Source organism: Chiloscyllium punctatum, chromosome 6 (assembly GCF_047496795.1).
Source record: "Chiloscyllium punctatum isolate Juve2018m chromosome 6, sChiPun1.3, whole genome shotgun sequence".
Classification (NCBI taxonomy): Eukaryota; Metazoa; Chordata; class Chondrichthyes; order Orectolobiformes; family Hemiscylliidae; genus Chiloscyllium; species Chiloscyllium punctatum.
Genome location: NC_092744.1, coordinates 70754589 through 70769435, shown reverse-complemented (window position 1 = coordinate 70769435; position 14847 = coordinate 70754589). Strand labels below are relative to the sequence as shown.

At 41.6% G+C, this 14847-nt stretch overlaps 1 protein-coding gene across 2 annotated transcripts in view; it reads right to left on the bottom strand.

Moving 5' to 3' along the window:
- Positions 1 to 14847, bottom strand: part of epha4b (eph receptor A4b) — a 353857-nt gene that overhangs the window by 19674 nt on the left and 319336 nt on the right. The gene's annotated exons all lie outside the window — the stretch shown is intronic.

The window sequence follows — 14847 nt, the reverse complement described above, 5'->3', positions numbered from 1 at the left end:
TTGACATGGGAGTTAACTGTATCAGCATTAAGCACTTCACTTCACTTCATGTTATTATCTGAGCTCTATGTCTGAGAATATTAAACCTAGTTCAGATCAGAACCTAAAGGAAATTTTTCCAGGCAAATGAAGATGTGAGCTTGAGTTTCATTTGTTGTTGTTGTCATCACATGTACTGAAATACAGTGCAAAGTGTTGTTTTATGTATTATACCAACAGGCAGATTGTACCAACAAAATGCATCAGGATAGCAGAACAGAATACAGTGTTATAGCAGAGAAGATGCAGGAAGAGAGATCAGAATTAATATGTGAGAGGTCTATTCAAAAGTCTAATAACTGCAGGGGGAAAAGCTGTTCTTGAATCTATTCACATGTGTATTCAAATCTTTGTATCCTTCTGCCTGATGGAAAAGTGTATAACCGGGGTGGGAGGGCTTAGATATCTCAATCAAAATTAACATCGTTTACACGATACCAGGCAAGAGCTATATAAAAAAACACTACATTGGACAAACTAGCAGGAAACCTGCCACCAGGATATATGAACACCAGCTGGCCACCAAAAGACATGACCCACTCTCACTAGTTTCTATACATACAGACAAAGAAGGACACCACTTTGACTGGGACAACACACACATCCTAGCATAAAGACACACACAAGCATTCTTTAGAGGCAGAGCATTCTAACTAGAACTCTATCAATAAACATCGATTTAGACCCTATTTACCTTCCCTTGAAGAAAAGAACCAGCAATGATATCACCCACCTTAAGAAACCAAGAGCTACAGACAGAGAGGCAGGTTATACCACCAGCACTTCACCAGAGACTCTCACTGATGATGTTACCTAGTCATGGTGACAAAACATCCGAAAACAAACCTTCAAGCTCAGCAAGCTAACTTACATACTTATGTTGGTTGCTTTCCTGAGGCAACAGGAAGTATAGATGGAGTCAGCGGATGGAAGGCTGGTTTGCGTGGTGGACTGGGCTGTGTTTCTTGTGATCTTGGACAGAGCAGCTACCATACCTTACTGTGATGCATCCAGGTAGATACACCAAAGAAAGCATCCTATAAAAATTAGAGTCTTTCTGAGTATACTGAACTTTCTTAACCTCCTCAGGAAATAGAGACTTTGATGTTCTTTCTTGGGTGGTCCAGGACAGCTTGCTGGTGATTATCACTCCCAGAAACCTGATACTCTCGACCAGCTCCACCTCAGCCCCATTGATGCAGACAGGGACGTGTCCTCCACTCTGCTTCCTGAAGTCAATGACCAGTTCCTTTATTTTGCTGATGTTGTTAGAGAGATAGTTGACTTTACACCATGTTGCTAAGCATTCAAAATTTCTTTGTTACATTCTGTGGTGTTGTGGTCAGCAAGTTTGTAAATGGAGTTGGTGGAATTTGGCCACACAGTGGTGTGGTATAGTAGTATTGTAGGGGGATGAGTGCACAGCTTTGCGGGGTACCAGTATTGAGGATTATGGTGGAGGAGGCATTGTCATCTATTCTTACTGATTGCGGTCTATGGGTCAGGAACACCAGGATTCAGTTACAGAGGGGGGAGCTGAGACCAAGGTCTCAGAGTTTGGAGATGGAGTTGTTTGGAATTATGATGAAGATGGAACTGTAGTCAATAAGTAGGAGTCTAATGTAGGTATCCTTGTTATCAGGTGTTCCAGGGATGCGTGTAGGTCCAGGGAGCTGGTGTCCACCGTGGACTCTTTATGTCTTGGCAAAATGCAAAGGATAAAGAAGAATTGGTTGAGCCATAATTATGAGAAGCTAGTCGTGGAAGTCTAAGCTACTGGGCAGTAATGATTGAGGCACGCTGCATGGTTTTTCTTTGGCATCAGGATAATGATGCTCTTCTTGAAGCAGGTGGGGACTTCAGATGCTAGTAAGGAGCGATTAAAGATGTCTGTGACTACCCTCTCCGGCTGGTCTGCACAGGATCTGAGTGCATGGCTGGGGACGCCATCCAGACCAGTGCCTTCCAAGGGTTCACTCGCAAGAAGACCAATCTAACGTCTGCGATTGTGACCATGGATGGGGGTGCATCCGAGGCTGATGGGACAGGTGATATCGTCCCTTCTGTTCAAAGTGAGCATATGATGCATTGAGCTCCTTGGGTAGAAATGTACTTGTTACCTGCGATTCTGAAGTTTTGTCTTCACTTTGTAGCTCATTACTTTTTGTAGGCCTTGCCACGAGTGACTGGTATCTGTGTGGTTGGTCTGGGTCTGAAGCTTAGTTCAGTATTGCCTCTTTGATGTCTCTGATGGCCTTACAAAAGTTGTATCCGGATTCCCAGTACAGGAAATGTGCAGAGGGAGTTAAATGCCCTGAAGATGACATTAGGTTGGGATCTCAACATCATCCCTCCTTTTTAATGACTTTCACTGAGGTGAGAATCTGGCGAAGTTGCTTAAAGAACAATGAAGTAACTCTTTAACCCGTAATCCCTGATTTCGCTGCTTTCCATTTTTAAGGTACAGTCAGTGAAACTGACAAGACAGTAAGGTTTTGATCAATGAAACTGAAGGGCTTTAGTCATGACCAGATAGGAGGATGCTGCTTACTGATTTGAGTGTTTTCATTGCTTAGAAGTGATTTGAAAGTCCATTAAAGTCTTCATCTCCCCTGTCCAGGACATCCCGCACTTGCAGAGGCATGTATATATGGTGGCAGGCATCACAATCACATTGAGCTCATTGTACTGCTCTAGCTTGCATCCTTGCTGATGGGCAAGAGTGGAAACATCACTAGGACCTGTAGCACCACCCATCAAAGGCAGGAACAACAGCTCCATCTGCTCAGCCACATGTCCCTCCACAAGCCAGCAGTGAGATCCAGTTGCAAGGAGACCAGATTCCCCCACACATGTCATCTCTTTTGGGAGTCTGCAAACAGTGCCTACGAAGGCTGAAGCTTTCAGAGGTTGCTGCTGACCTTTTTGACCTCCTGGGCCAAAGCTTCCTTCTGGTGGGCCCAGAGTACATGTATTGCCAGTGAGTCATAAGATGTCAATCACTGGAGGACCATCCACCGTCCCTGGGTCCCTGTCTTGCTCTATTCACCCACGTAGGCAGAAAGTAGAAAAATGTGAATATTCATACGTCTTCTGCAGAGAGAGAGTGGAAAAAGAATTTAGTGCAAGGATAGTGTGAAGAATGGCTACCAGAGAGCAAAAGGACAAAGGTGAGTGCTGTCTGTTCAGCTGGAAGTATGAGGTGCTTGCCGAGAGAGGAGTGAAGTGCAAAGTTTGTTGTCTTGAGGATAGTGATGGTGAAGTGAGTGTGTGGGATTTGGCACCCACAGTACAATGTCACTCATCTTTCCCATCCTCCTCAGGCTCTGGTTCCCTTTGATGTACTATATGTAGGTTAAAGAAACCTCATTTTGCTGATTTCTTCCATCACATCCAATAAGAGCTGCTTGCTTGGAAGAGTTGTCATCTTCCTCCTGCACTTGGAAGAGCTCACAGTCACCCTCCATAAATGTTGAGGTGGAGGTCTTGGGTTTGATTTCGAAGGATCCTTACGCTGCTGCGATGCAACAGGTAAGATGGTGAAGGGAGTGAATGTTAAAGGTGTTGGATGGGGTATCAATCAAGTAAGCTGCATTGTCCTGGACGTTGTTAAGCTTCTTGAGTGTCATTGCAGCTCCACTTATAGCAGTATGCCATTCACATTCCTCACTTATGCCTTGCAAATCATGGACAGGCTTTAGGAATTGGTTCAGTTTAATTTCTATATAAAAATTAACAACCGAGATTTTGTTATTGGGAGAATTAAGCAATGATAATGTCACTGAATGTCAAAGGGTGATGGTTATATTTCTCTTGCTGGAGATCATCATTGTCTATTTTCAGTTGTCACAGTCATTTTTAGTCAAAGATTCTACAAGAAATTAAATTTCTATAGATGGCTTCCTGATATTTCATTGCAGGTTTTTAAAGAGACATTGAAAACCTGGCCAAATTGAGTGAAATTTTCCATGGATCTTTTGTGAAAGTGATTAGCAGAAGTCCCTTGCAATTCATCCCTTTGATCAAAAGTTCAAAAATCTAAGGTTTAGATTCAAGAAGCTAATATTGGGGATTTTTGAAAATTCACTTGTGGGATGTGAATGTCACCGGCTAGGCCAGCAGTTATTGTCCATCACTAATTGGCCTTGCAAAGATGGTGGTGATCTGTCTTATTGAATCGCTGCAGTTCCTGAAGAAGGGCTTATGCCTGAAATGTCAATTCTCCTGTTCCTTGGATGCTGCCTGACCTGCTGCGCTTTTCCAGCAACACATTTTTAAGCTCTGATCTCCGGCATCTGCAGTCCTCACTTTCTCCGCGCTGCAGTTCATGAACTGTAGGTTGACCCACAATGCAGTCAGGGAAGGAATTCCAGGATTTTGACCCAGCAATAGTAAAGGAACGGCAATATACTTTCAAGTCAAAATGGTGAATCGCTTGGAGGGGAATGTACAGGCAGTATTTCCATGTATCTGCTGCCCTAGTTCTTCCAAGTGGGAGTGGTTATAGGTTTAGAATATGCTGCTTAAGGATCCTCTGTGATTTCTGCAATGCATTTTCTAGAGAGTACACACTGCTGCTACTGAGAGTCAGTGGTGAAGTGACTGTCTGTTTGTATGGGATGTTTTGTCCTGAATGCTGTCAAGTTACTTAAGTATGTTGGAGCTCCACTCCTCCAGGCAAGTGGGGAATATTCTATCACACTCCTGACTTGGACCTTGTAGATGCTTGAAAGACTTTAGGAATCAGATAAGTGAATTATTTACAAGATTCCGAGACTCTGATCTGCTCTTGTAGCCACTATATTTATATGGTGAGTCCAGTCCAATTTCTGGTCAATGGTAACCCCAATGGTGTTGATAGGAATTCAGAGATTGTAACACTATTGAATGTCAAAGGGTGGTGGTTACATCCTCTCACATATTTGTGTGGTATGAATATTGCTTGCCACTTTTAAAAGCTAAACCTGAATATTGTCCAGGTCATCTTTCAATTCTTGGCAATTGACTGACCTGACTGATTGACTGACTGCTTCAGTATCTGAGGAGTTAGCAATGGTGTGTGTATGCCAAGGATTGCACTTCCTGACTTCTGAACTTTAGCTGTACCCCCAGCATAATGATGGAGTAGTGACTGATGGATTTGGTGATTTTCTTTTGTTAAAGCAAAGCATCCCTGTTTAAAAATATATATATTATTTTTGCCATCTGCAAGTTGGGTAGTGGGTAATATACCAGTTAATTAGATATCAGACAAACCATTAAAGCTGTCAATATTGTAAAGCTTGCTAAGAGGCTTTTATAATCTATTGGGATATTGATGTTCTGCCACTACGTGCCTCTAGTAATCCCTTGCATTAGAAAGAAAATGTATTATAATGGGAGACCGGCTATCATTACTTGATTAACAAAGCCCCTCTGAGATGGCCATTGCTGGAGCTGCAAGGGGAATGGCAGGATGCCTTCATTCTGAAGTGCACTGAGGAGGGTAACGGTTATTGTGCTGCAGGACTTTTCTGGTGACTGGAGGGGTGAAGCTCCATGGCTATTGTCACAGTTCTGAGAGCACCCATTACTTTTCAAGACTCTTGAGGCCCATGGGATTTCCTATTCAAGATGCTGCTTGCAGCCATCTCACATTGCTGGGCTCCTTTCCATCACCATCCAGATGTTGGGAATGAGCTGTTCATTGACCATTTAATCATTTCAAATTGCAACCTTTGTCCCTGATGACTGAGCCTCTGCCCTTCCAGTCACTGGACCCAGCAACATGACTCCACCTGGGGTTTACAAAACAGCCCCTGTGAGCCCAGCATCTGGGGAAGGTTAAAGTGTGGATGCTAGAGTGAAGCAAAGTTGCAAATGGAAATAGGACTGAAGGACTCGATGACCCTTGCTTATTCCACATTGAATAATTTTGTAGTAATTAATTGTTTTTGGTTCATCAGTGTTTGGATCCAACAAAGCAACAGATGGCACAGCCACATCCCCATCCCAACAAATTGTCTGAAAATCTGATCTCCTGAGTGAACGGTCTCTGGACCACTACAGAAATAGGCACTTGGTTCAGAAAGGTACACAAAACCATCACATAGACTGAGTATACTGAATATAAGGTGACATGCAGAGATTGGTGTTATTCAAAGCCCTTGCCCACTTGCCTGGCATATTTTCATACACCTGCTCTAGTTTGTTATCAGTTACCATGCAGAACAGTATTAAGAATTTTGAGGAAACTAGCTTAAACATGTAAGCATCAGGTTTTGGTACAAAAGTCAAGGATCACACTTCAACAATGTCTCTAGAATAAAATTTAAGATCATACAGCACAGATGTGAAAATTGTTGGTTTCACGCTGAGAAATATTTTCTTGCTGGAATAGGGCTTGAATCCGATTAGGGATTGTGCATTCACATGGTGTAATTCAGATGGTTCAAATTCAAAGCTAGAAAACCAAAATAGCAACTGTGTGTAACTGGGAAAAAAGCTTCTTTTTAGCCTGACCAGGGAATGAATCTCTTGGTTAGACTGGCAGGAAACAGTCAACTCCAGAGGGAACTCTAGTTAGACTCCTAAGGAAAGACAACTCTTGGATGTATCGACCCTGGGACTGCTAGGAAAACTGTTTTGTTTTTGTGCTGTTTAAAAATTGAAAAAGCTACTTTGGAAGGATTCCTGAATATATAATCATTGGATTTCTAGAAAAATAAAGACCTTGGGTAAGCAGGTACTATTACCACGTAACCGAGATACAGCAAACAAAAAGCCAAGTGCATGGATAAATTTTATTTAAATATCCTGTCAGTCATTCCTCCATGGTTGCTGTCAGAAAGTACTGATCTATCTACTGTTGCTGAGCAGATGTCAGGCAATTGTAGGAGTCAAAAAAAAATTAAGGTCCCACTGAATATGTATGGCATTATTTCTTTAAAGTCCGCCTCCATGTAATTTGGAGAAAGTGTTGTCTTTTTGTGCAAGTCCTGACTGTTGAACACAGTTGCAATAAACTCAGATTCCAAATGCAAGCCAGAGCTCATTACAGGCAACTTAGAAAAGGCTGGGTGCATTTAAGTACCAGCTACCGGCCACCAATTTAGCCTCTCTGGCTAACTGAACTTGTCAGTGTTTTTGTATGTATTTATGAAACAAGTGAATTTTCAATCACCCAGTTCATAACAATTCTCCTCAGCAGCTTAAGAACAAAGAACAGCACAGCACAAGAACAGTCCCCTCAGCTCACTAAGGCTGTGTCGAAACAATATGTCTTTTTAAACTCACAACTTTTTGCCTCTATACAGTCTCTTTCCCTCCACTCGCTGCCTATTTATATCTATCAAGATGTCTCTTAAGCATTGTTATTGTGTTGCCTCTCTGGCACTGCATTCCAGGCACTTACCACTCTCTGTGTTTAAAAAAAAACTACCTCTCTCATCTCTTTTAAACATAGGCCTTTTTACCTTAAGCCTATGTCCCCAAGTAATTGACATTTCAACCCTGGGGTAAAAAAGACTTTACGTGCCTCATTATTGTGTAAATTTGTATCGGGTCACCCTTCCTCTTTTAACAAGGTAAAAACAAGGTGATTCATGATGTAGGGCTTTTGCCTGAAACGTCGATTTCGCTGCTCGTTCGATGCTGCCTGAACTGCTGTGCTCTTCCAGCACCACTAATCCAGTACTTCATCTTTTAATGTTCAAATGAAAACAAACCAAATTTGTCCAATCTCTCCTCATAGCTAACGCTCTCCAAACCAGGCAATATCCTGACATACCATTTCTGTACCCTCCCCATACACGCACATTTTTCTAGTAATGTGGCAACCAGAACTGTGCAAAATATTCCAAATGTGGCCTAAATAAAGTTCTTTACAGCTGCAATATGACTTGTCAATCGTTATACCCTTTGCCCTGTGATAAAAGCAAGCATGTTATAGGCTTTTTTGACTACCTTATCCACTTGTGTTGCCACTTTCAGGGAACAGTGCACTGTATGTCTAAATCACTCTGTATGTTGATTCCATTGAGGGTTCTGCCATTTACTGTGTGCTTCTCTCCTGCATTTGATCTCCCAAAATGCATCACCTCGCATTTGGTTGGATGACACTCCATCTGCCATTGCTCCACACAAGTCTCCAGCCTGTCTATTCGTAAGAATCTTCTCCAATAATTTCCCCACTACTGACTTTCTTAAATAAAGGAACAAGGTTGGCTATTATCCAGTCCTGTGGGATCTCTGCTGTAACTAAAGAGATCACAGCAATTCCTCACCTGTCTCCCTCAGCATGCTGGGGAGTAGTCTACTTTAATCCTTTGCAAAACACCCAACATCTCCACCTTTTGTATATTGACATCAATGTGCCTCTCCTGAGACTCACCATCCACCATATCCTTCTCCTTCTTAACGAATACTTTGCATCAGAATTTAAAAGACTTCCTCAGACTCCAGGTATATATTCCCTTTGTTAGTCCTTGAATGAACTTACCCATTCCCTAGCTACCCTCTTGCTTGTTATTTATGGATAAAACTCCACGGAGTTTTCCTTTAATCCTATTTGCCAACCAAACTCATGGCTCATTTAGGCCCTCCTAACTTCTTGTTTGAGTTCTTTCCTGTTATCTTTGTATTCCTTGAAGGTTCGGTCTGTCTTCAGGTTCTTAAACATTACACATGCTTCGTTTGTCTTTTTGACTAAGCTCTCAATTTCTCTTGTCATCCAAGTTTCACGAATCTTGCTATCTTTTTCCATGTTTTTCACAGGAACATGCTGGCCCTAAAGACTAACTAACACACCTTTAAGCAATGTGGATTGACATTCAAACTACATTCCCCAGTTCCCAACTAATGCTTTGGTATTTAGCCTTCCCCCAATTTAACAATTTCACCCGAGGACTACTTATGTCCTTACACATAAGTTAATTAAAATGTGCAGAATTATGGTCACCTTGTCACAAAATGCTCTCCACTGAAACTTCCATCACCTGGTCCAGTTTATTCCCCAATACCAGGTCTGATATGACCCCTTCCTGAGTTGGATTACTTACATAATGTTTCAAAAAATTGCCCTGGATGCACCTATTAAATGCTATCCTGTCCAAGCCACTGGCACTAAATGAGTCCAATCAATATAACAGAAGTTAAAATCACCCACCCCAATGACCCTGTTGTTTTTAGGTTTTTCTATAAGCCGTCCACATATCTGCTCCTCTACCCACTAGTTGCAGGGAGGCCTGTTGTACAATCCCATCAAAGTGATTGCACCCTTCTTATTCCTCACTGGATGAGCTCTCCCAAGTGTCCTCCTCCATACAACAGTGATATTCTCCCTTATCAGGAACGCAAATCCCCCACCTCTTTTATGACCCTCTCTGTCTCACCCAGAACATTAAGCTATCAATCTTGTCCCCTCTCTCAACTAAATTGCTGTAATAGCTGCAACATTGTTATATGTATTAATCCATGCTTTAAGTTCATCAACCTCATCTGTCATAATGCTCACATTAAAATAAATACACTTCAGACCGTCAGTACTGCCATGTTCAGTACCTCCCCTTGTCTGTTCTTCCACTGGGCCTTATTGGCTTTGGTCTCTGGCTTCTCCTCGGTAATTTTACTCATTGACATCCTGCTCTGGTTCCCATCCCCCACCAGACTAGTTTAACCCCTCACGAGTGGCACTATTAAACCTTCCTGCCAGGATATTGGTGCTTCGCCAGTTTAGTTGCAACTCATCCTCCTTGTACAGGTCCTACCTGGCCCAAAAGAGATCCCAATGATCCATGTACCTGAAGCCCTCTCTCCTACACCAGCTCTTCAGCCACATATTTAATTGCACTATTTTCCTATTCCTAACCTCACTGGTATGTGGCATACAGAGTAATCCCAAAATTACAATTCAAAAGGTCTTACTTTTCAGCTTTCTTCCCAAAACCCTGAACTCCATTTGCAGGGCCTCATTTCTCTTTCTGCCTACGACCAATATGGGCTGCTTCCCTCCCTTCCCTGAGAGTATACTGTGGCTGCGCAGAAACATCCTAAGCCTGGGCACCAGGGAGGCAACACACCATCCTGGAGTCTCTCTCGCTGTCACGGAAACACCTATCTATTTGCAATGCTTATGGGAGGATTACTGCGGCTATCTTACAACTACCAAGACAAAGATGAATTAAAAGCAAATCATTTCTGCCTTTCATTCATTTGCCATCTGACTTTCATCAAGACAATAACAAATACTGATGAGGTTGCCTGCATTCATTCTGTGACAACATCCTACAAAGAAAAACCGTGCAACTTGGCTTCCTTTCCTGTCGTCCGACACACACTTTCTATTCATTACATTATGCACTAATCAAAGCTTTCAATAAATGTCAGCAGATAATTAGACTTGACAATCTACTGAGAATTCTTATGTCCATAACATCATGAATGTTAATGAGCTCTTGTCTAAGTTATTTGTGGGCCTGTGGAAGATGGGCTTGATGGATCGGTCCAATCATAAGCAGAAGCAGTGCAGGGAGGCCCAGATGAGAGCTGTTACCTCATTTCAATATGTCAGCTGCTATGCAAAGGCTGCAGAGCACCTGCACTTACAAATTATTAAAATACCCAAATGACTTAACAGTGAGAAAACACAATGTCAACGTATCAACCACAGGTGTCAGGAAACCGTAGAAACGGAGCCTCTGACTTCTTTATTATTCTTCAGGCATCTTTTATCTGCTGCAGGGTATAGAGCGAAGAGTACAATGGTTGATTTATCTGTGCCATATACTGTCCTTGGCCAACTAATCCTATCTTCACTCATTTCACATTCAAGAGAAGTGTGAAAAGAACATAAAATAAATACATCAAGGTTTTCGAAGGGCTGTAAATATTTATAGGGTTATTAAATAGCCCAGTGCTTTCTTACTAACAGTACATCAGAAAGAGGCATTGCTCATGAAGCCAACTCAAGGTCAGAGGATCTTGTACTAAAATTAATAATTGAGCCGACTCCTTAACTGAAATTCTAAAAATTCCTCGAGGCTGATGCCACGAATGAGAGGCCACCAGCGGGGGAGCTTTATTTGCCAGAAGCACACCACAAATTTTCTGACTTCCTCCCACTGTTTTGCCATTGATGGAAATTAATGGAGGACAAATTGAAGGACCCATTTTTGCCAGAAAACTAGGCTCTCTGCTAGAAGTCTGCACCTTTTTTCAAAATTGCCACTCTTTCTTAAAGCATTAGATTTGACTTTATTCTGTGGCTGCTACATAAGTATTCCTTTTATTGTTTATCAACTAAGAACATAGTAGCAAGATTGGATAATGCACTCCCTTTGAATTGTTCTGCCGTTCAATAAAATCATAGTTGATCTTCTGTTCAGAGGAAGTCAGCAACTACTTCCAGGTCTCTGGTTAGCCTGTGAGGAAATGGTAAGAGTAGGTAGCAGTTCTTCCCTCTAGTTGAAGCCCTTTCTTCTACTTCTCACCAATAGGTCAACACGTACTTCCTGCTCAGTAAGTCACAAAATATGGGGAAACCAGTGTCAGGGTTAAAGCAATAATAACATCTGAAGTATATCATATTTGGGCTACACAAGCAGAGTTACTCTGAAGTTACAGCATGAGAAAATACTTGAGGGAAGCATATTATGTTGAGTTACTCCAATCATTGTTTTCACGAATAGAGAGCAACTTGCGTAAGGTCATGTTATAATAAAAGATATGATGGGGGAAAATGCATTTGGGAGTAGGAGCTTCAGTTCCATTTATTAGTAATAATGTCTTTGTATGAGAATTCTTACATGTCAGAGTCAGAATTTTGTTAAACTAGTGCTTGTCTTGGAAAGAGAAAAAAAAGCGAACACCAAACAGCAGTTGTAAGGCTGTGGTATATCAGGTGCTTTGCTTCTTTTGCTATTAGTGAGGTAATGTGCATTATATCAGGCAGAGTTATAGCGAGGACCATTACCTTAAGATTATTATTGTTCGAACGGTGAAAACAGAATCTGAATCTGGAGTAATAAATAATATAACCAATTATCTAATGCTTCAGCAAAATAAATAAATCAGTTTTGCCGTCATCATTAAAATGAATAATAGTAAACATTGATAGAGTGCTTCGCCTAATGCCCTGCCAGAAATTGCATTTTAAATCTTAATGTCCTGCTGGCTTTGCTTAACAATAAATACCAAATAAATAGTGACACGATGAGCATAAATGATGGTGGCATCTACGTGAGCACTGAGCTAAACCTTTGTTGAAGATGATCTGAATGTTCTTTATCATCACACTGTGAGGTTGAACTGTGTGCATGGTATCTCTAATTTGTTCCCTTTGATCAATAACCAGAGAACACTGATTTCAGGTATTTGGCTAAACAACCAGGGAGCAATCAGGATTATTCTTTTACACAGCAAGTTATTCCAATCTGGAATGTGCTACCTGGAGTGCTGATGGAAGTAGGCTCAAAAATAGACTTCCATTGGAATTGGATAAAATATCAGGAAAGGACAAAATTGTAAGGCTACAGAGAGAGTTTGACTAACTGGATCATTCTTCCAAAGAGCTGGCACAGACACAAGGAGCGGAATGGCCTCCTCCTGTGTTGCTGTTCTATTCAATCTTAATTATAAGATTGAGATTTAAACAAGAGCTGGAATTGTACAACTAGAACAAATGGTTAATTTTAACCCCTTGAGCATGCTGCATCCTTGGAACGGTTTTCACCCGAAACCCTAATTCCTTTGTGGTCTGTTGGGTGCAGCAGAAAATAATTTTGTAGTTTGCTCACCATTGAGAATACATCCTGAGTTGGTATGTAATATAAAATACTTTTGTAGGAGAAATTAATCAATACCTTATCTCCTCTAGCATCTTTACTAATACATCTCTAGAGAAGCAGGTGCAGGAATCTAAGCACAAAGTTACAGCTAAATTTACAATAAATAGTTGTCTAACTATGTCTCTGATAAATCAAGAATCTGTCAGCCAAGATAGATCACTCTCATTTCCTGAATCTTGGCCAATATCACTAGGTTGATACCAGAAACATGGATAGTCAATAAGTTCAGAGCAAGTCTGCAGGAATTTGAAGTTTAGGCTCACATTGTACATAATAGAAGGTATGCATCACACGAAGTGAATCATCAGTTTTAAATGATTTCTTCATTGTAAAAGAAGAACCAAATCTGCTGCTTCTCCCTATAAATTAAATATCCATTAGCTTCTTACCCAGCTCCCTTGCAAAGGAGGAAATGATTGAAAGGTTCGATGCTTGAGGTTAGATTCTGTGACACAGTTATCAAGGTGATTGATGAAACAGTCGATCGAATTTATGCATGCTTGAGGCCTGCCCGCTACCCTCAATATGAGTGGAGCTCTAAGTGTGGAGCTGTGAGATCGATCTGGCATCTCCAAGATGGTGTAAGGTCAGGCAGTCATCGCAAGTTCACTCCAAGGGAAACTGCTGGCAAATCAGTTAGTGCCAGCAGCCGGTGTGATGGGAATAACTCCCAGCTTGACAATGCCTGCTCTCTTGGCTTGCTGAAATTCAATTGAATTTCTCATCAGTCACGATTATATGCACCACCAAACAGCAGAGACAGCATTTCTGAGCTGGATTCATATTTCTACAGAGGAAGCGATTCATTCAAAAGCTGCTGATACAGTAGATTGTCCTGCACTGTATTGCTAATACAACTTTACGATATGGATAAAGTGTTTCAAAGTGACTTAGTCCACTGATTAAATTATGCTAACTCTGTACTGTTAGTTATTCTTTGCCTCTTTCTGCATGGATTCAAATTACATCTTGGATAGGTGATTGGTTCCATGAGGGCACATCACCACTGGTGGCAGTGATATTGCCAGCAAAACAGAAAATACAATTGATTGCCTATCTCCATCCTGAAAGTGTGTTGTCACAGGCCTGTTCTATTCAGGATGATCAGGAAAATCGTGCACACTTTGGTGGTACAATGTAGGCAGACTCTGTCTTAAATGCATAAAAGTGAATACATCTCTGGGACCTGATCGGGTGTACCCTAGAACTCTATGGGAAACTAGGGAAGTGATTGTTGGGCCCCTTGCTGAGATATTTTTATCATCAATAGCCACAGGTAAGGTGCCAGAAGACTACAGTTTGGCTAACGTGGTGCCACTGTTTAAGAAAGGTGGTAATGAAAAGCCAGGGAACTATAGACCACTGAGCCTGACATCAGTGGTGGGCAAGCTTTTGGAGGGAACCCTGAGGCACATGCATTTGGAAAGGCAAGGACTGGTTAGGGACAGTCAATGTGACTTTGTGCATGGGAAATATATTTCACTGACTTGATTGAGCTTTTTGAAGAAGTGACAAAGAGGATTGATGAGGGCAGAGCAGCAGATGTGGTCTATATGGACTTCAGTAAGGTGTTCGACAAGGTTCCTCACAATAGACTGGTTAGCAAGATTAAATCACATGAAATAGAAGGCAAACTACCTGTTTGGATACAGAGCTGGCTTGAAGGTAGAAGACAGAGGGTGGTGGTGGAGGGTTGCCTTTCAGACTGGAGGCCTGTGACCAGTGGTGTGCCACAAGGATTGGTGCTGGGTTCACGGCTTTTTGTCTTTTATATAAATGATTTGGATGTGAACATAGGAGGTATAGTTAGTATGTTTATAGATCACACCAAAATTGAAGGTCTCATAAGAATATTACCTCAGAGTACAGCAGGACCTTGATCAGATAGGCCAATGGGCTGAGGAGTAGCAGATGGAGTTTAATTTAAATAAGTGCATCATGCTGCATTTTGGAAAGGCAAATCAGAGCAGGACTTGTACGTTTA